The sequence below is a fragment of the Talpa occidentalis genome, unplaced genomic scaffold, assembly GCF_014898055.3.
Source record: "Talpa occidentalis isolate TD23 unplaced genomic scaffold, MPIMG_talOcc4v2.1 talOcc4.14, whole genome shotgun sequence".
Taxonomy (NCBI): domain Eukaryota; kingdom Metazoa; phylum Chordata; class Mammalia; order Eulipotyphla; family Talpidae; genus Talpa; species Talpa occidentalis.
Window position 1 is genome coordinate 90,795,696 of NW_023601433.1, and position 24,301 is coordinate 90,819,996.

A 24,301-nucleotide genomic window follows, 5' to 3' on the forward strand; every position below is an offset into this window, starting at 1 on the left:
AGGCTGTGGACAGCTTCACAGCGCTGCCCTCAACCACTGTGCCACCAGGGAGGCCCATGGGGTCAGTTTTTTTTCCCCATCCATGTCTTCACAGTGGGGTGGGGTGCAGGGTTGCTTCTGGGCCTCAGCTCAGTGGCTGTACCTGGCTGCTTCGCAGTCGTTCTCCAGGTGCTGGTGTTTCCTGATCAGGGAGGGTGGGTGCCCGGGGCTCTCTCAGGGGGAGGGTGTCCGGGTTGGGTCATTTGCATTTCCTTGTGTGGGGGATGTTCATGTGTCTGCCTGTGGCGGCAGAGATGGGGTGTCTTCCTGGAGAAGTTAGCAAGGGCTCCTTTGCCCACTGCTTGTTGGGGCCATTTGTTTCTTTGCTCTTGGAAGTGTGCATTGTGTGGATGTTGAAGATGAAGCCTGTGTCGGACGCAGGTGTGCAAATGCTTTTTCAATTCGGGGGTTGCTTTTTGTTTTGTGATGGTTTCTTTTGAGGTACAAAAGTTTTTTTAATATTGTATTGATCTTTGTTGTTTAGTTTCCCTTTTGTTTTCATCGCCGCGGGCAGCGGTTACATCCCAAGTCACCTTTGGCGATCCAGCCTCCGGCCTCAGTTTCCTTCAGGTGATAAAAGGAGACAGAGTTGGCGAAGGCAATGGTTTGGCAATGCAGTGGGCAGCGACTCATGTCTGAGAGACCCGGTTCTGCTCTTGGGTAGAGGGCAGGGTTTTGTGTACAAAGAAGTAAAAAAAGGGGGAGATGGGCGAGGATCTGCAAGGGGATGCTAGGATAGTCAGCAAGTCCTTTTGTAATGGGGGTCCCCAGAAAGGGGGAGGTTCCAGGTTTCCTGCCCCATCTAAGAGAGGGTGGAGGTGTTCAGGGAGAAGAGAAGAAGCTGAAGAGGAGACTGGGAAGGAAGGAAGCAGTATGGAGTGCCAGAGGGAAACCTGGAGGAGGCACATGGAGCCGAGAGACACGTGAAGAAGCTGCATTTCCTTTTGGTCATGGACTGGTTGAAATATATGCAGGTGAGAGACCTGTGGGAAGGTGAAAATGGCGGCTTTCACCTTATTTTGATTTTGCTCTTTTCCTCCCAGACTTGTCTGGTTGTTTCTGATCCTTTTATGTGGGTCCCCACTGGAAGATGCTTTAGACTTGCGGCAGCTTTCAGTCTGTGCTCTGGGCCAATCCCATTTGGGTGGACTTTTACCCATGAGGGGACAGGTAACTTTGATTTTGAAACTATGTTCTTTGCCTTTCTTGTATTATTTACTAATTGTATTAAAGTTCCTTCCCGCTAAATTCTCATTTGTTTTGTGTTGATGCAGCAAATGGCAGAACCTATTTAGAGCAGGCAGGTTTGTGGGGTCTGGGCTGCCCCTTTCCCTCCCCTGTAACACTTTGATACAGTGTCTGGAGAGCTGGGGAGATCGGCAAGGGTGGGCACCTGCTCTACTTTTTTTTAATTTATACAAGATCTGGGGTACAGGCCAGAGGCCTGGGAGGGTGAGAGGATTCACCGGAGACAGAGTGGGAAGCAGAACAGGCAGACGGAAGACACTGCTGAGGGGAGCAGCGGGTGAGATAGGGGAGGTCTGCTGCACCATGTGGGTATCTCTCTGGCTGGCCAGGAATCAAACCCATGCTGCAGAGGCTGCAGACAGCTTCAGAACGCTGTTCTCAACCCACTGTGCCACCAGGGAGGCCTGCCTGCTCTGCTTTGTTAAACCCTGGTCATTCATTTCCATGTTATCTTCTTAGGAATATTCTTTTTTTTTTTTTTTATAAAGAGGCATGTGTTTTTATTTATTTATTCGTTTGTTTGTTTATACATGCACTGGGTACAGTCAGAAGTGCAGGAGGGTGAGAGAATTCACCAGAGCCAGAGCGGGGAGCAGAGCAGACCGAAGTACACTGCTGAGGGGAGCAGCGGGCGGCAGGAGAGGTCTGTGCACCATGTGGGACCCTCATCCAGTGCCTGGGGAGCAGCCGGGGATCGAACCGGCGCCTCATAGGCTGCGGGCAGCTTCGCAACCCAGCGCTCAACCGCTGCGCCACCGGGGAGGCCCAGGAATATTCTTTGTTTGCCTTAGAATACACAAGATGGAGTTGTGAAGTGCAAGAGATCAGGATCCTCATGGGGGGGGGGTGCCAAGAGAGTCATGGTGGGGGGTGCAGTGACTGGTGTCACTGCACCAGTCATGGGATCCTGTATGATTCAAGTGCTCTATGAATGAACAGTGTCAGTATCTTCCAGTGTCCAATTAACAATTTCACACATTGTCATACCTTTTTTTTTTTAAAATAGCAAGTACAGGGGCCTCCCCGGTGGCGCAGCAGTTGAGCGCTGGGTTGTGAAGCTGCCCGCGGCCTCTGAGGCGCCAGTTTGATCCCCGGCTGCTCCCCGGCCACCGGAGGAGGGTCCCACATGGTGCGCAGACCTCTCCTGCCGCCCGCTGCTCCCCTCAGCAGTGTACTTCGGTCCTTCTGCCTGCTCTGCTCCCCGCTCTGGCTCTGGTGAGTTCTCTCACCCTCCTGCGCTTCTGACTGTACCCAGTGCATGTATAAACAAAACAAACAAACAAACAAACAAACAAACAAATAAATAAATAAAACATGCCTCTATAAAAAAATTTAAAAAAAAATAGCAAGTACACATCTATGTACAAACCTCGATATGCACTTAATACAAACACAGCCATCCCCCCTGTCTCTGATTGAGAGCCTGTGGCCTGAGCAGGTCAGAATTAATGACATTCGACTATGAAAGCACTCCTTGTGACACACCACGGGATACTGGGATCCCAGATTCCTGTTGGGATGCTAGTAGCTTTTAGATCTCCTGTGGGGGAGACTCTGCTCTGTGCAGAGACAGCTGTACACACTGGACAGTGGGCAGGAGCGCCCAGAGACTCAGGTGAAAATTAATTAGGAAGAGCAGCTGGGACACTTCTAACTAAACACTAACTGAAGAAACAGAGATTCGATCACAGAACTTGGGAAAACAGGTGCCTTCAATGTAAATAAACTGTCTTCTGCCAAGTAGATCTGTACCCTAATGTACCATTGACTGGCAGACACCCCAGCAGGGATGTGTCCTCCATCAATCAGGCCCTGCTGTCCCTTTGTCCCTATACAGCCCAAGTAACCTAGTCGCTGGGTCCTGTGCATTCCATGGGGGCTCCCCGACAACATCAGGAATTCCCCACTTACCACTGATCAGGGTTTAGTATTGACACCCTGTGAGGCATGACAAAACCATCAAGTTAGATCTGGAAAAACTTACTTTTTAGTTTTCCCTTTAATTAAAAAAATGTAGGCTCTTCCCCTTTTGAGTGATACAGTGGATTTGCAAGTGGAAATTGTAATCAATCAACCCTTGTTCCTGTGTATCTCTGTATTTAAATTTATTACCCACACATATACTTGTTTCTTTTTGTAATTTTAGAAAAAGAGAATCATTAATATATGTTCAAATTTCTTAAGATTATAAATTATAGGGGCCTCCCTGCACCCCTTTGTACACAAACACAGGGCTTAAGTCTCAGCACTATGAAGATATTCACAGCCATTGCAGCACAAGTTCCATCCCCAGCCAGGGACATAGACACATGGCACAGAAGACCTCTCCTGGCTCATCTGCTGCTCCCCTTGCAGTGTATTTCAATTGATCTGCCTGTCCTGCTCCCCACTCTGTCTCTGGTGAATCTTCTCAACCCGTGTCACTCTGGCCTACATCCCAGTTCTTGTAGCATAAATAAATAAATTACATCTTTAAAAAAATGTTATAAATTATAGCTCAGCACAAAGGATAAATAAAACAAATTTTTTCAAAAAAATCAACTCCAAAATACAGCTCTCTTTTTTCTTAAATCATGTATCTAGAGTGTGTTTATTAAAAAGAAATCATCAGAAAAGATCTATAACCATCACAGACTTGAACATAACCTGATTCCTGTAAGATAATATAATAACGGAGCATCCATCACTTTCAGTGTCTGCGGCATTCTTATTCATGGGTGTCTGTGTCATGTGTGATAATATCCTCTATTCCCATGTTGTGATCACAAGATTCCCATGAGACAGGGGCAGCTGGTCGGATGTCAGTGAAGAAGGGGACACAGTTTCCAGGTTTGCTCTGGGTCCTGTATCTGTTGTGTGCAACTGGGTAAACAGCACATTAAACAGGATGGCACTGATGGCTGAGAGTCACTTGGAAAGTTGAGGTAACAGGAGTAATTGTAAGAGATGAGCTGGGTTAAGGGAAGACTCACTGTTGAAACCCCTTGTGCAAGGGCAGACAGTATAGACGTGAAATTTTAGAATTATCAAATGAACTCCATTAACTGGGTGAAGAAACACAAGACCACACTGTATCATAATCTTCCCCTCTGAGTAAGCACAAATGTGTGGCTGTCACTGTAAGTATTTCCCTTGCCCTTCGTGACAATTCATCACCAAAGTGCGTGTCAATAACTGTAGACTAAACACATGCTTTTAATTTTGTCTGGTATTTAAAATTTAAATCAATCATAGTAGGTTCATTTTATATCTGGAATAACACGATGTCTACAATTTTATATCTTTCCTCCTTCATTTAACTTTATAACAAGTATTTTTCAAGTCATTTAAAGCCATTCAGAATGATTGTACCTAACTGCGACATTTGTTTTATGTATAGTGTAATATATTTCACTGTTTTCAGGGGTTTTTATTCAGATTGTTCCGAAGTATTTGTTAGTATAAGAAAATGCTGCTTAGCATTTTACAAATAAAGATTTTTATTTGTGTTCAAAGCATTTCCTTAGGTCATTTGAATTACTTTTTATTTTCATACATACATGTATGTATGTAATACTCCCAATTCTAAGATTCTAAATCCCGAGTCCTCGCGGAAGGGCAGCACCAACTTGTTCTCTGCCCCGAATGCGCGAGGACCCCTATTTCAGCGGGTTCTTGCCTCCACGTCATTCCGTCTCCCCATCTTCAGGGCTCTGACGTCACACACTCCCGCTTCCTGCTCCCCCTTCTGCGCGGGTCTCCCCCCAACGACTCTCCGGGCTGTGACCCCCTGGCCCGGCCGCCCCGCCCCTTGGCCGCGGGTCCGTCCCCCCAGCGCCTCCCGCCGCCCCGGCGCCTCCACCGGCCTGCGTCCCGCCCCGGCGGCCCCGCCCCTCCGTGCCACCAGGCGGCGCGCGCCGCTGCTCCAGCCCTGGTTTCCCCCGCGAGCCTCTCCTTCCTCGGTCTCGCCCCGCCCCCTGCGTGTTGATGTCACGCCCCTGTGCGCTGACGCGGAGCGGCGGTGGGGGCGGAAGTGGCAGAGACAGAAACCAGGAACGCCCACCCCGGCCGAGCGGGCCCGCTGGCCGAGGAAGGAGAAGCCCAGCGGGGCAAAGCACAGGAGTGAGGGGAGCGCGCGCCGCCTGGTGGCGAGGCGGGGAAGTGCGGCCTCGCGGGGAATCCTGAGGAGGTGCGGCCGGGGCGGGGCCGGGGTGGGGGCAGGGGTGGGGGCCGGGGCGGGGCGGGGGCGGGGCGGGGGCGGGGCGGGCGCGGGCGCGGCCGGGATGGGCCCCCCTTCTCTCCCTGGCAGGGGGCAGCGGGTTTGGGGGCCTCTGTGGCCGCGGGTCGGTGTCTGTAATGCTCGTGGACACGAGCTGCTGTTTCACGGCTGCGGGAATTTCAGGGTCATGGTGTTTTCAGAGACGCGCTCTCGGCCTCCGTTTCCGTTTGATTTTCCCAACTTCAGCAGCAGCGGGACGGGCGGGGGCGCCCCTGTGAGCACCCCGGGCCTTCCTGAGCGCCCCCACATCCGCATCTGCAGCCCGGTTCCCTTCAGCCCCGCCCCGTGCCCGGCTCCCGCCTCCCCAGCGCCCGGGCTCGCCGTGGCACTCGCTGCCCGGGACTCGGGGTGCGGCCTTGCCTGCGGGAACCCGGTTTCTTCAGGAGCCGCCCCGGAGCGAGGGAGGCGAGGACGTCTCCCGCCCGGGGCTGATGCGGAGCCTTGAGTCAGGGCACCCAGGGCGGGGAGGCTGTGGGGAGCTCTGCCGGGTCATTGGGGTCCTGGAGGAACATGGGGGTCAGGAAATTCCCGAGTGTGACCCCGTGGGTGCCCGGAGCCCCTGAATGAAGGCGCACCCCCCGTGTTTGCTCCCGGCGCCTCCCTGCTGCACCAATCAACCCCCCGATAGGTTTTCTGGGCTCTCCGCTCTGTTCCATTGATCTGTGTGTTTTATTTCTGTGGACCTAGGATATAATTTGGGGAACGTATTGTAAACTTTTCGGGGGCTGACACCCCCCCCCACGCCAGGTCTATCAGGCCGGAGGGCAGAGTCGAGTCCCAGTCTCCCCGGGTGCAGGTTCTGACCCAGGGGGTTGTGTGGCGCCCTGGGGCTCTGCATTTCTCACGGGGTCTGAGATGCCGCCCGTGCTGGGCCCGGGCCCACGCCTGGGGGCCGAGGCGTCACTACCTGTTGTGCAGGTGATGTGGCCATTCAGAGCCTTGCAGGGGGCTTTGACCCTGCAAACTGCCTCATGAGGTGACTTTACAATAACCCTTGAATAGAATCCAGGCTTTCCTGAGCCTTGAGTGACCAGGAGCCACACGGCCTGCCACACTCTGGCTACAAGTCTTTGGTTTTCTAATGTGGGTTATTAACCGATTCAGTGCATTGAAAGCAGTGGCCCTCTCTGCATCCGAGAAACCCCACAGCAGTGACAGCTGGGCACTGTCACCCATTGGGGTGGAAAGTTTCTTCATGGGGAGTATGTGAGACACTGAAGGGCCCTTTTCCAAGCTCTTGAGATCTTTTCTCTATCGATGGTGCTAAGAGGATTCCTCCTATTTCAGGGATTGTGTAAACCACAGTGACTCATGTGGGAACTGGACATTTTGGAGATACTCCATTTTATCTTTTTTTTAAAAAAAGTTTTTGTTTATTTTTTCATAGAAGAACTGGGGTGCAGGCCATAGGGGTGGGAGGGTGAGAGGATTCACCAGAGACAGAGTAGGAAGTAGAACAGGCGGATCTACTGAGATACACTGCTGAGGGGAGCATCAGGCGAGACAGGAGAGGTCTGCTGCACCAGGTGGGTAGCTCCATGGCCAGGCTTGAACTCAGACCATTGTGGTGACAGCACTGAGATTTAACCCCTAGGCCACTGGGCGGGGGGAGGCTGCACTTTACCTTTTAATGTGTTAAACTGATGTTACCTCCTTCCTTGCCAATCCCGCTGTTATGCTCACTTTGGAGAGAAGTTGAACTTGTCTGGAAAGGAGAAAGGAATCAGCATTTATTCAGCACCTGCTGGAGCAACAAGTTCATTGCTTTAGTTATGTGATCTCTATTAATGACGCTATAGAGATATTATATCCCTCTAGCCGTGGACCCTGAGGTCCAAAATGGATCATTAACTTTTCTGAGATCAAGGGCCAGATATATTTGGATTCCCAAATCTGTGTTTTGTACTGAACTGGAGGTTTTAAAATGAGGGTAGGGCCTCCTTACTGGCGCAGTGGTTGAGCGCTGGGTTGTGAAGCTACCCGCAGCCTCTGCAGCACCGGTTCTATCCCTGGCCTCAGGGCAAGGGTCCCACATGGCGTGCAGACCTCTCCTGCCACCCGCTGCTCCCCTCAGCAGTGTATTTCGTCGGTCTACCCGTTCTGTTCCCCGCTCTGGCTCTGGTGAATCCTCTCACCCTCCCGCGCTTCTGACTGTGCCCAGTGCTTGTATAAATAAATAAATAAATCTTTAAAAAAATAAATAAAATGAGGGTAAATTGTAACCCTCTTGGAGGCCAGGGGGAGGGAAGGAATCTGTGCGCCCCCACCCATCCTCAGAACAGGTCCTTGGGTGCTGGGTGTCCTCCTCCATAAGGAAGGTTAGGGTTAGGGTTAGGTTTAGGGTTAGGGTCTCCACCGCCGGACCCCTCGCCCTGCCCGACTTTTCTAGTCGCTCCGCAGGCAGCGGGAGGGCAGGGCGGGCCCCCGCGGCTCGCAGGGCTTGGGAAACCGCCTTTGAGGTTCAAGCACACGTGAGCAGGGAGGTAACCCCAATGACAGGCGCACCCCTGTTTCGGCAAATGCCCGGGGGAGGAGCGAACCGCCAGCCGCGAGCCCACCGGCCCTGGGCGCGGTCAGCCGGGAGCCCCGCCCGCCAGCGAGCCCCGCGGCGGCTGGGAAGGAGGTTGGGGCTGGAGGGGGGCCGTGGCGGGGACCGGGGGTGTCCTGGGGCGAGGCCGGGTGGGGCTGCGGGGGACCCGGCGAGGGGCGGGCGGGGGCGGGGGCACCCTGGCGAGGGGCGGGGGTGTCCTGGGGCGAGGCCGGCCGGGGGCGGGGGTGTCCGGGCGAGGCGGCGAGGGGGTGGGGGGACCCGGCGAAGGGCGGCCGAGGCCCAGGGGGTGCCAGGCACGTGCTCGGCCTCGACGGCCCGGCGCAGCCACGACGGCCCCCGTGGCGGCGAACAGAGACCGGGCGCGGGTGGGTCGTGGGGGGGGGGCGGGCGGGGGCGGGGGGCTCTTGCTCCCCGACCCCCGCACCTGCTCGGCGTGTTCTAAAGAGGCCGAAGCGTCTCAAGGAAACCGCGGCGCGGCCGGCGCGGCCCCCCGGCGCCCCGCACTCGGCTGAGCCCTGCGCTGGCCAGAGGCCCCGGGGCGTCCCGTGTGCGGTGGGGCCGCCCCTCTCCCGGACCCCCAGCCCCGGCCGGTGCCCCGCGAGGCTGCGCCGCGCCCGCTGGGAGCCTCGGGCCGTCCGGCCGCGCCGGTGCGCTGGGCCCGGGGAGCCCGGCTCGGGGGCCGCTCTCGCCCGCTGCGCCCGGGACTGCGCGGCCTTGCGGGGCTCGCGTCCGTCCTGGGAGCTGGAGTGTGGGGTCCCCGCGCCGGGCCCACGGCCGGCTGGACCCCGCGGGCTGCTGCGGCCCCCACGCTCCAAGCCCCGCCCTCCCGCGGCGCCTGGCCCCGCCCCCGCCCCGCCCGCCGCCGCGAGCCCCGCCCACCAGCCCCGCCCACCAGCCCGGCTGTGGACGCCGCGGGCCGCGGTCCTCTCCTCGCGGGCAGCGCCCGGCGCCCTCCTTCCGACCCGCGCAGGAAACAGGTGACCGCGGCGTGGGGCGTGGACGCCGGCGAGGCGGGAGGGCGGCCCGAGGGCGGGGTGCGGCCGCGAGGGCGGCGCCGGGGCCCCGGGAGCGGGCTGGGACCCCCGGGGCGTCCCGCAGCCTCTGGGGCGGGCGCTGCGCGCGGGGTCCGCCGGGTGGACGCGGTTGGTCTCCGCGCGCGCCGGCCAGGAGGACCCGCGCCCCGGCGGTCGCGGCAGGCGGGGGTCCCCGTAGGGGTTCCACGGCCCGCCCGCCCGCGTTGGGGGGTGTGAGGTCGCCCTCGCACCCCCGTGGAAGGGCAGTGCCTGGGAGGAGGCGCATCCCTGACCTCACGCCTCCGCCCCAGGGGAGTCGAGTCACAGAGCGTGGGGTGTCGGCCCCCCAATGCATTTGGCCCCCAGGCCCCACCCCTCCCTTGACCAGCGATGACCGCCCGCAAGTGGGCACTGAGCGCTTTGCAGGGAGAGGACAAGGCGGGGTGGCCTGCACTCCCAGCCACCCGCTGTGGCCGTGCTGCTCGGGGGACTGGCCTTCACCCCCTCGAATAGCTACAAACGGGACAGCAGAGCTGGAGTGTCCTGTCCTCCTCAGGGCATGCCTCAGCTTGGGTCCAGAGTCCATGTGCAGAGCCCCACAATGCGGACCCCGAGGGGCAGGAGGGAGGCACAGCACACCACACACCAGGGCTTCACCCCAGGCTGCAGAGGCAGGAGCTGGAGAGGCCCCAGAGGGAGGGAGCAGGGTGTCCGCAGAGGCAAGGGCTCTTTCAAGAGAAAAGGCCCCACCTCCCTCTGGACAGGGACTTCCCTCCCCGGGAGCCTCAGTCCTGGATTGCTCTCCCTGGGCCCAGCAGCCGATTCTCCAGTTACCTGCTTAGTCTGATTCCAGATAGACACCTTGCCAGGGGTTGCGCTTGTGTGGAGCCTGGGTGAGAGTGAGTTCTGCGTGGCCCTCCCAATCCCCTCTGCCTTCAAGGACCAATGGAGACAGAATTTACTCGAGCAAAGGCAACAAGACAAGTCAGACACAACCATGGAGGGCACTGACCACCATGCCACTCAGGTACCTGTTTGTCCTCATCTCTTGTCTTGAGAGTGGAGGGTGGTTCAGATGGTTTCTGACCCCACTAGGCTCTTGAGAGTGTTCCGGTCAGTAGATTTCCTCAGAAGCCCCCACCCCCAACCCCAGGGGAAGTGCAGAATGAGTGATGGCTACTTTTGTCCTCTGTGGCTGCTGAGAAGTGATTCACAGGAAATGACCGATTCACCCTGGTAGACACAGGGCCTCTCCCCTGTGTGTCCTCTGGTGTGTGATTAGGTGTGACTTATGGCCGAAACCTCGCCCACACTCCCTGCAGACACAGGGCTTCTCCCCTGTGTGTATCTTCTGGTGTGTGCTGAGGTGTGACTGCTCATGGATGCCCACTCCCTCCATACTCGCCTGTTGTAGTTACTGACAATCCTACCCCAGTGAATAATTTGCCTGTGTCCTTTGGATTCTCTCTCTGGCCTGGGCTTGGCTCTTCCTCCGTCACTCTCTCGTGCTCCCTAGAGCTCCACTTTTGGCCTGTTGGCAGGTTGGAAAAGGCCTTTGAAATGTTCTTCTGCCTTATCCTTGTAAGCAAAAGTTTGGGCCTTTCTTTGACCTTTTGACTTTTGAGTTTGTCATTCCCACTGTGGGGGACCAGAATGTGCCCGGGCACATCCAAAGTCCACTCCACACAGCTAGTTCATTCTTAACCTTCCTACAGGACTCAGAGGATGAAACCCCAATTCTTTTCTCTTACCCCATTTTTGTCTAGAGTGCTGTCCAGAAGTACTTGCTTCTTTAGGAAGTTTCTCTGGTCTCTGGGCCTGCTCTGAGCCACTGGTGTTCAGCAAAGCGGCTGTTGCTGACATTTCCTTCAAACTAGATTCACTACTTACTGCAGCTCTGGACATTCCCTGCAATGCGAGAGTCACATGAAAAGACAAGGTGCATTTCGTTAGTCAACCAGGGCTCGTGATGTGTTCTCACATGGATGACTTTAGTCAACACCTCAACAACCCTTGTAAATAATGAAGGCGTCTGAATTCTAAAAGTAAAAGAAAGGGCTTATGTGGGTAATGAATCCAGGGCCGAACCCCATGTCTTAAGGCTCTTTGCCTTCCACTTTCTCTCAGATTTCTCCATGAAAGTGGAGGAAAGGAGAGTACACAGGCAGACTACCTGGACAATCAACAAGGTCTGTGAAGGGAGGGTAAAGCCTTAAAGAGCACATGGGGCCTCCCCTGGTGGCACAGGCAGTTGAGGGCCGTGCTGTGAAGCTGTTCACAGCCTCTGCAGTGCCTGTTCTATCCTGGCCGGTAAGCGAGGGTCCCACATGGCGCAGCAGACCTCTCCTGTCGTGCCCGCTGCTCCCCTCAGCCCTAGTGTATTTCGTCAGTCTGCCTGTTCTGTTCTCTGCTCTGTCTCTGGTGAATCCTCTCACCCTCCCTTGCATCTGGCCTGTTCCCCAGTTCTTGTATAAATCAATCAATCAATCAAGCAATCAATCAATCTTTAAAAAAAAAGAGAGCACACAGAACACTCCTCAGGTGTGAGGAGAGAGGAGTGTCCTTTATGGTAAAATGGATGGAGCTTGAGAGAATTAGGTGAAATAGAGTCAGAAATATAAGTCAGAAATAAGTCAGAAATATAAAGTCAGAAATATAAAGACAAATATTGGGCAATGTTACTTATATGTGTAAAATAGGGAATCAAAGTGGATATACTGATGAAGTGAAATAATTAAAAAGCTGTGAACATTGATAACCCAAAGCAGGTTTTTGAGGTTAAGAGGGAGCAGGGAGGGATGAAGGGCCAAAGGGATAGGTTATGGTAAAAAAAAAAAGGCTTAGAGAAAAAGAGGGGGGTTGTCTATTACCTAGTGAAAGAGAAAGACAAAGTATAGATAAGAGGGAACAGACATGTCTGGAAAATGAGGTAACAGAGCAGTGGCAGAAATAAAACCCCTTTCTCTTAGGAAGAGAGCAAAGAGATGATGGGCAGGAAATGTATCCAGGCAATAAAGGACATGATGCTAGAGCTGCAGGTTGCCATATCTGGGGAAGAATATTCGTGCCTAGATGAGCTGGTTCCTGTCGGTCCTGTTTGAGTGAGTCCGTACTGCTGTTTAGTTCCCTGTCGTTTCCTGATCCACAAACTGGCATATGGGGTAATTCTTTTATTTTTTAAAAGATTTATTTATTTACTTATGCATACAAGAACTGGGGTACAGGCCAGAGGTGTAGGGGGTGAGGATTCACTGGAGACAGAGTGGGGAACACAGCAGGCAGAGTGAAATACACTGCTCAGGTGAGCGGCAGGGAGACAGGAGGGATCTGCTGTGCCATGTGGTTAGCTCCCTGGCCAGGGAAGGAACTTGTGCTGAAGTGGCTGTGGATAGCTTTATAGGTTGCATCTTAATCTCTTACACCACTAGAAAGGCCCATACGGGGTAAATCTTTTTTTTTAAAACATTTATTTATTTATACAAGAACTGGGGTACAGTCAGAGGTGTGGGAGGGTGAGAGAATTCACCAGAGACAAAGCGGGGAGCAGAACAAGCAGACTGGTGAAAGCACTGCTGAGAGGAGCAGTGGGCATGGCAGGAGAGGTCTGCACGCCATGTGGGTTCCACCCTGGCTAGCCGGGAATCGAACCAATAAATGACATGTTGGAAAGCAGATTCTGAAGAGAAGACAGGCCTCTGAGGAGAAAATATGAGGAGAAATACTGTAGTAAGGAGTGTTGAGGAGAAATATCTGAGGAGAAATGACACCTGGGAAGCAGATTCTGAGGAGAAGACAGGCCTCTGTGGAGAAAAATCTGAGGAGAAATACTGTAGTAAGCAGTGTTGAGGAGAAGTATCTTATGAGAAATGAAACCCTAGGAAATAAATTCTGAGGAGTGGACAGGCCTGTGAGGAGATAAAACTGAGGAGAAATACGGTAGTAAGGAGTGTTGAGGAGAAGTATCTGAGGAGAAATAACACGTTGGGAAGCACATACTGAGGAGAAGACAGGCTTCTGAGGAGAAACAACTGAGGAGAAATACTGTAGTAAGGAGTGTTGAGGAGAAATATCTGAGGAAAAATGACACCCTAGGAAGCATATTCTGAGGAGAAGACAGGCGTCTGAAGAGAAAAAACTGAGGAGAAAAACTTAGTAAGGAGTGTTGGGGAGGAATATCTATTGAGAAATGACATGTAGGGAAGCATATTCTGAGGAGAAGACAGGCCTCTGTGGAGAAAAGTTTGAGGAGAAATACTGCAATAAGGAATGTTGAGGAGAAATATCAGGTGAGAAATGACACATTGGGAAGCACACAGTGAGAGCACAAACCTCTGAGGGGAAAAAACTGAGGAGAAATACAGTAGTTAGGAGTGTAGAGAAGAAATATCTGAGGAGAAATGACTCCCTGGGAAGCAGATTCTGAGGAAAAGACAGGCCTCTGAGGAGAAAATCTGAGGAGAAATACTGCAGTAAGGAGTGTTGAGGAGGAATATCTGAGGAGAAATGACACATTGGGAAGCACAAACTGAGGAGAAGACAGGGCTCTGAGGAGAAATATTTGAGGAGAAATACTGCAGTAAGGAGTGTTGAGGAGGAATATCAGGTGAGAAATGACATGTTGGGAAGCACACAGTGAGAACACAAACCTCTGAGGAGAAAAAACTGAGGAGAAATACTGTAGTTAGGAGTGTAGAAGAGAAATATCTGAGGAGAAATGACTCCCTGGGAAGCAGATTCTGAGGAAAAGCCAGGCCTCTGAGGAGAAAAAAGTGAGGAGAAATACTGCAGGAAGGAGTGTTGAGGAGGAACATCTGAGGAGAAATGACCCCCTGGGAAGCAGATTCTGAGGAGAAGACAGGCCTCTGAGGAGAAAAAAGTGAGGAGAAATACTTCAGTAAGGAGTGTTGAGGAGGAGTATCTGAGGAAAAATGACCCCCTGGGAAGCACAAACTGAGGAGAAGAGGGCCCCTGAGGAGAAAATCTGAGGAGAAATACTGTAGTAAGGAGTGTTGAGGAGAAATATCTGAGGAGAAATGACACCGCGGGAAACAGATTCTGAGGAGAAGACAGGCCTCTGAGGAGAAATACTGCAGTAAGGAGTGTTGAGGAGAAATATCTGAGGAGAAATGACCCCCTGGGAAGCAGATTCTGAGGAGAAGATAGGCCTCTGAGGAGAAAAATCTGAGGAGAAATACTGCAGTAAGGAGTGTTGAGGAGAAATATCTGAGGAGAAATGACACTCTTGGAATCAGATTCTGACGAGAAGACAGGCCTATTGGAGAAAAATCTGAGGAGAAATACTGCAGTAAGGATTATTGAGGAGAAGTGTCTGAGGAGTAATGACACGTTGTGAAGCAAATACTGAGAAGACAGACCTCTGAGGAGAAGAAACTGAGGAGAAATACTGCAGGAAGGAGTGTTGAGGAGAAATATCAGGTGAGTAATGACACATTGGGAAGCACAAACTGAGGAGAAGACAGGGCTCTGAGGAGAAAAAAGTTAGGAGAAATACTTCAGTAAGGAGTGTTGAGGAGGAATAACTGAGGAGAAATGACCCCCTGGGAAGCAGATTCTGAGAAGACAGGCCTCTGAGGAGAAAAATTTGAGGAGAAATACTGCAGTAAGGAGTGTTGAGGAGAAATATCTGAGGAGAAATGACACATTGGGAAGCACAAACAGTAGAAGACAGGGCTCTGAGGAGAAAAATTTGAGGAAAAATACTGCAGTAAGGAGTGTTGAGGAGAAGTGTCTGAGGAGTAATGACACGTTGTGAAGCAAATACTGAGAAGACAGACCTCTGAGGAGAAGAAACTGAGGAGAAATACTGTAGTTAGGAGTGTAGAGGAGATATCTGACGATAAATAACACATTGGGAAGCAGCTTCTGAGGAGAAGAAAGGCCTCTGAAGAGAAAATCTGAGGGCAAATACTGTAGTAAGGAGTGTTGAGGAGAAAAATCTGAGAAGTGACACCCTTGGAAGCAGATTCCTGCTAGAAGACAGGGCTCTGTGGAGAAAAATTTGAGGTGAAATACTGCGGTAAGGAGCATTGCGGGCTTTTCCCGCAGGTGCAGGCTTTTCCCCATCAGGGATGTGGATTGTCCAGGGCTTGCGCGCATTGTGAAGCACATACTGAGAAGACAGGGAGTAGAGGGTCTAGGGAGTTTCTGGCGGCCCCTACCCACGGTTCTGAAATTGTCACTTTTGTGCCTTCAGAGTGGGTGAGTAGGGCCTGGCTCACCTGGGGGCTGAGTCTGGGGTTTCTCAGGTCAGCTGGGGCAGGTGCAGGCTTTTCCCCATCAGGGATGCGGGTTGTCCAGGGCTTGCGCGCGCGTTGAGGTGACTGGGGGGGCCTATTTGCATTTCCTGGCTATGGGCGCAGTCACTGTCTGCCTGTGGCTAGATTGGGGTCGCCTCCCTGACAAGTGACCTCACCCCTCCGCCCAGGCCCAGGCTGCTTCTGGGGCTGTTAGTGCGAGCGGAGGGTGCAGGTGACCCTCTAGCCCTGGCGAATGCGGCCAGGGCCAGGGGGTACTCAGAGGATTTGGGGAGTCCTGGGGATGCAGCAACTGGATATCCGGGTTCTGGGTGGGGTGGGGCCTTGAGCTGCATTGCCTCTGCTGAGGGCCAGTGGGTAGAGAGGCCCTGGCTGGGGGGCGGCACCAGGACAGGGCCGGCAGCTGCTGCCCGTGCAGCGGGAGCTGGGGTCAGGAGCCCCCGCACCGTCCTGGGACAGGAGGTTGCTGCCCTGAGCGAGGTCTCTCCATCGTGATCCCCATGGCAGCGCCCTCTCTCCTACAGTTCAGATCGTGCTCAGCTTCCCCGTGAGAACTGGGGACCATTTCAGGTCATATTCATGGGCTTCCTGGAGGGCAGGAGGGTACAGATGGAGATCCCCAGATCTGGCCAGCCCCTGCAGGACTAGCCCACCCCTGCGGGTCAGGAGCAGCCCTCGGCGCAGCAGACCTCCCGGTCTCCCTGCTGTCCCCCTCAGCCCTGGATTTCAATCCATCCTCCAGTTCTGCTCTCCACTCTGTCTCTGGTGACTCCTCTCACCCCCGCACCCCTGGCCTGTACCCCAGTTCTTGTATAAATAAATAAATCTTTAAAAATAAAAATAGCATTTTTCTAATTATTCACACAGCAGGCTTACTTGCTGCACAGGCCAGAGACAATTCCTTGAGATCTAGAACAACTGATGAGGGGATGCCTCGGCATTGCCTCCAGCAGTGCTCAGGTGAGACCCCCTTTAGAGCATTTATTTATTTATATTGTCTTAGGGTCTTCCCTGTCCTTAAAGACCATCTCTCTTTTTTTTTCTTTTCTTGCATCGTTGTTCATTTTTTTAGTTATTGGTGTCTCCTCTCAAGGGTGGTCCCCACAGTGCTCCTACCAAAATAGCCCCCGTGCCCCATCACCATAATCCCTTGGGCTCTTCCCTCCCCTCTGTTCACCCCCTCCCTCCCCCTCCCCGCTGGGTGCCTCAGGTCTTGGTCAGCCTGCTAGGGTTGTCTTTTTCTCTACCTTTTGTTCAGTTTCTCTACTTTTTGCATGTAAGTGAAACCACCTGATATTTATCTTTCTCCTGCCTTATTGTGGCTAGCATCATCCCTTGCAGCTCCATCTATATCGCCACCAGTGGCATGATTTTTTGATTGCTGAGCAATATTCCGTGGTGTAACTGTACCACAACGTTTTGATCCATTCATCTGTTTTCTGGCATGAGTTGTTTCCATGTCACGGCTGTTATAAATAGGGCTGCAATGAACACAGCAGTTTGGGTTTCCTGGGTTTTTTTTTGTCCCTTTGGTGGATTCCTAGGAGTGGAAAGCCGGATCATGTGTAGACCCATTTTCAGTGTTCTGAGGACCCTCCACACAGCTGCCCAGAGTGGCTGGACCAGTTTGCACGCCCACTGGCGGTGTCAGAGGCTCCTTTTTCTCTGCCACTTCTCCAGCATTTGTTGTTTCCAATTTCTCTTTTTAAATGTGGAGCCTTCTCAGTGGAGTGAGGTGGCAGCTCATTGTGGTTTTAATTTGCATTTCCCTGATATCAGTGATGCTGAACATCTTTTCTGCGCCTGCTGGCCATTTGCATTTCTTCTTTGACAAAGTGTCTTTTTACTTCTGGCACTTTTTTTGACTGGGTTGTTTGTTTTTGTTGAGTCGTGTAAGCTCTTTGTAGATCTTTGATATCAGTCCCTTAGCTGTTATGCAGTGTGGTGTGCTGATATTTTCCCTCATTTCAAGGGTTCCTTTTTAGCCAAAAATAAAATCCACTTTTTAAAAAATGGGAGTTAAATATTGTTGGCAGGGCCTCCCCGGTGGCGCAGCGGTTGAGCGCTGGGTTGCGAAGCTGCCCGCAGCCTCTACAACGCCAGTTCGATCCCCGGCTGCTCCCCGGCCACTGGAGGAGGGTCCCACATGGCGCGCAGACCTCTCCTGCCGCCCGCTGCTCCCCTCAGCAGTGTACTTGGGTCCTTCTGCCTGCTCTGCTCCCCGCTCTGGCTCTGGTGAATTCTCTCACCCTCCCGTGCTTCTGACTGTACCCAGTGCTTGTATAAATAAATAAATAATAAATCTTTAAAAAAATATTGTTGGCATTCTTTGGTTCCTTGATGCCTCTTACTATTCCCAGTTGTTCTTTTTTTTTCTTCCATTTCCTTGAGCCTTAGCACCCTTTTCATTTATGAAACTTCTAATCTTGTACGGTTTACAAGTTTACCCAGAAATAAAACCACTGTTGAACTACCACAAAAGAATCTATATAAATTTTGACACCACCATCTTTCCTGTCAGTGATGGAACCTCTGCTGAAATAATCAAGTTTTCATTTCTAGGATGAGACAGAAAATGAACGTGTTCTGTTTGGCAGGACACTAGATTTATATCGATCTGTGACAGTTGACTTGGAATACAGGATTTTCATTTCTATTGTGTTCTCTATTTCTTTTTGCAAAGGCAGTGAACTAGGAATATCTGATGAGAAATGACACCCTGGGATGTAGATTCTGAAGAGAAGACAGGCCTCTGAGGAGAAAAAACTGAGGAGAAATACTGTAGAAAGGAGTGTTGAGGAGAATTATCTGAGGAGATATGACATGTTGGGAAGCAGATTCTGAGGAGAAGACAGGCCTTTGAGGAGAAAATCTGAGGAGAAATACTGCAGTAAGGGGTGATGAGGAGGAATATCTGATGAGAAATGACACGCTGGCGAGCAGATTCTGAGGAGAAGACAGGCCTCTGAGGAGAAAAATCTGAGAAGAAATACTGTAGTAAGGAGTGTTGAGGAGAAGAATCTGAGGAGAAATGACATGTTGGAAATTATTCCCATACAGCAGGCTTAATTGCTGCACCTACCAGAAAAAAATTCCTGGATATCTAGAACAATTGGTGAAGAAGAGATGTCCCAGCAGTGGCTGCAGTATTGTTCAGGATGAGACCCCCCTTTGGGTGCATTTATTTATTTATATTGTTTTAGGGTCTTCTCTGTCCTTAAAGCCCATCTCTTTTTTTCCCCTTCTTTTCTTACATCCTTGTTCATTTTTGTTTAGTTATTGGTTTCTCCCCTCAGGGGTGGTCCCCATAGTGCTCCCACACCGTAGCAGCCATGACCCATCACCATAATCCCTTGTTCTCTTCCCTCCCCATGTTGATCCCCCTCCCCACCCCCCACTGGGTGCCTCAGCTCTTGGTCAGCCTGCTACTGTTATCTTTTTATTTACATTTTGTTCAGTTTCTCTATATTTTGCATATAAGTGAAACCATCTGATATTTCTTTCTCCTGCCTTATTGTGGCTAGCATAATTCCTTCCAGCTTCATCCATATTGCCACAAGTGGCATGGGTTTGTCTTTTTTGATTGCTGAGTAATATTCCATTGTGTATTTATACCACAACATTTTGATCCACTCATCTGTTTTGTTGCATTGGAGTTGTTTCCATATCATGGCTATTGAATATAGTGCTGCAATAAACATAAGAGTTCTGGTTTCTTGTTTTTTTTTGTCCCTTGGGTAGATTCCTAGGAGTGGAATTGCTGGATCATATGTAGATCTGTTTTCAGTGTTCTGAGGAAGCTCCATACAGCTGCCCATAGTGGCTGGACCAGTTTGCCTTACCACCAGCAGTGTAGGAGTCTCCTTTTTCTCCACAGCTTCGTCAGCATTTGTTGTTTCCAGTTTTTTTTTTAATGTAGAGCATTCTTGCTGGAGTGAGGTGGCATCTATGTGGTTTTGATTTGAGTTTCTTTGATATTAGTGATGCTGAACCTTTTTTCTGTGCCTGTTGGTCATTTGCATTTCTTCTTTGGAGAAGTGTCTTTTGACTTCTGCCCCTTTTTTGGACTGGGTTGTTTGTTTGTTTGTTTGTTTTGAGTTGTGTAAGCTCTTTGTAAATTTTTGATATCAGTCCCTTATATATCATATGGTTTGCAAATATTTTCTCCCGTTCAGCGGGGTGTCTCTTTGTTTTGATCACTGTCTCTTGCTGTTCTGAAGATTATTAGGTTTATGTGTCCCCAACTGTTTACATTCTCCTTTGTTTTCCTTGCTTCTGGAGAAGAATCCTCAAAGATGTTTCTGAGGATTGTGTCATTGAGTGTTTGCCTATATTCCCTTCTATATAGTCTATGATGCCAGGTTTCACATTCAAGTCTTTTATCCACTTGAGTTGGTTTGTGTATGGTGTGAGATAGTGGGCTAGTTTTATTATTTTGCATGTTGCAATCCAGTTTTCCAGCACCATTTATTGAAGAGGCTATTCTTGTTCCTTGCTCCTGTGTCATAGAAGTGTGGTTTTATTTCTGGGCTTTAAATTAGATTCCATTGGTCTCTGTGTCTGTTTTTGTTCCAATACTGGTTTTATTATAATAGCTTTGTAGTATTGTTACAGGGCAACCCCGACATGAAATGGGTTGCCTGTGGTTCCTCACCTGCGTGCTTAAAATGGACTTATTAATACTCAACTGCAGGCACACACACAAGGTTAATAAAAGGTTTATTTACAAAAAGAGGGAGAAAATTTGTGAATGTGTTCTACCAGTTCCATTGACCTGGAATCCCAATGGCACACTGAGAGCTGGTGAAAAGCCAAGAGCTATGAGGCTAAGAGAGAGAGAGAGAGCCAAGGCCCACATGTCTGGTTTTATACCAAACCTGGCTGCTTAACTCCACTCTTAGGTCCCAGCAATCCTCCCTTTGGTGATGATGGGATTTGTCATTCCCAGTATCTTGATGGCTTTGGTCTGGAGTGGGGGTGGAGTCCACAAAACCTGTATGGAGTTTTCTCAGGACATCTTTTCCCCCTAACAGTATTGTTTGATGTCAGTGAGTGTAATACCTCCATTCTTCCCCCCTTTTAGTCAGAAGAATGTTCACTACTAGAGGTTTTATGATCCCATATGAATTTGAACAGTATTGGCTCCATTTCATTGAAGAACACCATTGTAATTTTTATTGGAATTGCATTGAATCTGGCAATTGCATACAAAATAGAAAGTCCCACCTAGATATGCTACTCTTTTCCAATTATGGAACATTCATGAAACAGAGTATTAATAAAAAACATAGGTGTTATTTTCTACAATTTCTTTTTTTATTTTTAAAAAAAGATTTATTTATTTATTTATACAAGCACTGGGTACAGTCAGAAGCACAGGAGGCTGAGAGAATTCATCAGAGCCAGGGCAGGGAACAGAACAGGCAGACTGATGAAAATACACTGCTGAGGGGAGCAGCGGGCAAGACAGGAGAGGTCTGTTGTGCCATGTGGGACCCTCTCCGGTGGCTGGGGATCAAACCAGTGCTGCAGAGGCTGCGGGTAGCTTTGTAGCCCGGCGCTCAACTGCTGCACCACCAGGGGAGCCCCTATTTTCTGTAATTTCTTAAAAGAAAAAGTAGGTCTGTTTTCTAGAGATGAAGAAGGAATATTTCAGATTCAAAGGCAAAGGCATTTTATCATACAATCGATGAACAGTTATTGATCGTATAATGTTAGGATATTCTTCCACCTTTCTGCTGAGTGAGAATACTAAGTGAGATTGTCCTTTTGTCATCTGCTTCATGATGCCACCTGAGAAAACGTTGCACTCAAGTGACTTAATTGCAGGATAGTGCCACTATGCTTTATAAAGGAATCAAGGACAGGAAATTCAAAGCGTGAAACTGGAAAACATGAAGTTGATAATAAAGATAGAACCACGTCTCTGGTCACATGTGTCCATAAAATCCACAATCCTTGATTGTGAGCTGATCACCTGCTGCTGGACAAGGCAGGGCCAGACCCACTCATCCTTGGATGGTCCTTTCTGAAGCTGGGCCTGGGGTCTGAATTTACCTGGAGAGCAAGGGCACATCGCTGCTGAACTGGGTGGGTTGGTTCACGTCCTCCTATCTTTACCTGGCTGGGGAGAGGAAAGGGAGGAACAGAATGTTTCCCAAGGGCTGTCTGCCGTCCTTCCCTCGGTCCTCGCTGCCCTCACAAGAAAACCTGTGGGTCACGTCATTTATTTACCGCCTCAAAGAGCTCTTCAGTGACTCCCATGTCCTCACTCAGGCTAACATCCAAGCCTCCAGATAAGCTTACGAGAGTCTTGCCATCTGCTCCTGTTGTCTCAGGCCTGTGGCCCCTCTCTGACAACCTCCTTCTCTCTCCCCCAACCCATTCACCTGACCAATTCCACTTCAAGGGTCATTCTGTAGGAGCCCTGCATGATGCCCCCTTGGCCAGGAGTGTGTTGTCAGGTGCCCCTTCCAGGGAAGATTGTGGCATCTCAAATGTCCCATCACAATTCTTGTGTGTCTGTTGAAGTTCCCTGTGTCCCCAACTGCTCGTGGGTGTCCTGAGCTGTGGGCTGGGCTCAGCTCGTGTCCTAGGCATCTAGAAGACAGTGGGCACTTGGCAACAACAGGTGAAGGGGTCGTGTCCACCTCTAGAGTTGAGGAGATACTTTCCTTTGTACAGATGAGGAAACTGTGGCTTAGGTATTGGAGCCACAAAAAGAAAAGCCTACACTCCCTGGGCCTGCCTGAGCCTAGAACCTTCCATTTCAGCAGAGGGGGTAGTCTTGGTGCCCCTGCCAGTCAGCTCCTCTCTCTCCTTATTCAGTGTAGGTGGAAGCATAGACCTGGCATCTTTTGGGGAGGGGGGAAGTGCTGGAGCAACCCTACCCACCTCTCTCTCAACTGTTAGGGGCCTCGATACCTGGCATGACACGGCCAGGCAGGCGCTAATCCCTTTTGGCCAGTGAGGAGATGGTGTGGTTATTGCACCCCCAGGGTGGAGCTTCTGGCTACAGGGAGGATGAAGGTGCTCAGAGAGTCTGTGCAGCTTCCGTCGCAGGCAGCGACCAGCTCCAGCGGGACCCATGGTGTGATGGACACAGCTGCTGAGCGAGCTCCTGGGTGGACCATGGTGCATTTTTACCTTGTTCCATTGAGTCCTCTGCTCAGAGCGCTCAAAGCACAACAGCGATCAGACCTTCACGCACCTGTGGCCCAGGTCGGGACTTCACTCCAAGTCTTAGGAGAGCCCTGACAAAGGAGGACAGGACTCATGGTGGCGACACCCACCCAATGATCTTGCTGCATCATAACGGTGTGGAAATTCAAAGTGAGATACAGGTAAATAGCCCATTTTTCCTCCAAAGATGGTGGCAATCTGAAAATTCTAAGATAAATGGGGAAGACTCGAGTGTCTTTACGTCTTGGGTGGAAATGTTGATGAGGATGTCCATTTTGTGGGTCGGTACACAATTCCATTTCAACATTGCTCAAATGGGTTGAGACTACAACATTTGTTGCTATCATTGCTACTTTGAAAGTCACCCTGTCAAAAACAATAAAGGTCACGGATAGACATTGCAATAGTCATCTGCTATGTATTAGTGACTTACTGTCATTGACAGTTGACAAAATTCATTTATAGGGTAGCTTTTTAGCAAAAAATAAAATTCCCTTTTTAAAAAATGGGATTTAAATATTGTTGGCATTCTTTGGTTCCTCATATGACTCTTGCTATTCCCAGTGTTTTTTTTTTTTAAGATTTATTTATTTATTTATGCAAGCACTGTGTACAGTCAGAAGCGCGGGAGGGTGGGAGGATTCACCAGAGCCAGAGCGGGGAACAGAACGGGCAGACGGACAAAATACCCTGCTGAGGGGAGCAGCGGGCATGTCTGTGCACCATGTGGTACCCTCGCCGGTGGCCGGGGATTGAACCGGTGCTGCAGAGGCTGCAGGCAGGTTCGCAGCCCAGCACTCAACCGCTGAGCCACTGGGGAGGCCCCCCAGTGTTTTTTTCTTTCTTTCTTTTCCTTGAGCCTTAGCACCCTCTTCATTTATGATGCTTCTGACCTTGTATGGTTTGCAAGCTTACCTAGAAATAGGCTCACTGTTGAACTAACACAGATGAACAAATTTTGATATCACCATATTTCTTGTCTATTATGGAACCTCCACTGAAATAATCAGGTTTTCAGTTCTAGGATGAGACAGAAAATGAAAGTGTTCTGTTTGGTATTGTTACCTAACAGGGAGAGGGGCACCCCAGACTCTGCAAACCTGCTTGCTCTAAATATGTTCTGCCATCCACCACATCAACACAAACCATATGAGACTTTAATGAAAAGGAACTCTAATACAATTAGTAAACAATACAGGAGAGGCAAAGATTATAGTTTCTAACACTACGGGATTTGCACATCAAAGACATCTTTACAGACACATCACCCAAAGCAGTGATAGTGAAGACAAAGATAAACAGCTGGGACTACATCAAATTAAAGAGCTTCTGCACAGCAAAAGAGACAATAACCAAAACAAAGAGAAACCCCACCAACTGGGAGAACATTTTGCACCCCAACACTAATGATAAAGGACTGATCACAAAAATCTGCAAAGAGCTGATGAGACTCAGCAACAACAAAGAAAATAATCCAGTCAAAAAATGGGCAGAAGAGCTAAAAAGAAACTTCTCTGAAGAGGAAATGCAAATGGCCAACAGACATATGAAAAAATGTTCAACATCACTTGCAATCAGGGAAATGCAAATCAAAACTACCATGAGATACCATCTCACACCAGTGAGAATGGCACATATTAAAAAAACTAGCAACAACAAATGTTGGCGAGGATGTGGAGAAAAAGGAACTCTTCTGCACTGTTGGTGGGAGTGCAAACTGGTCCAACCACTAGGG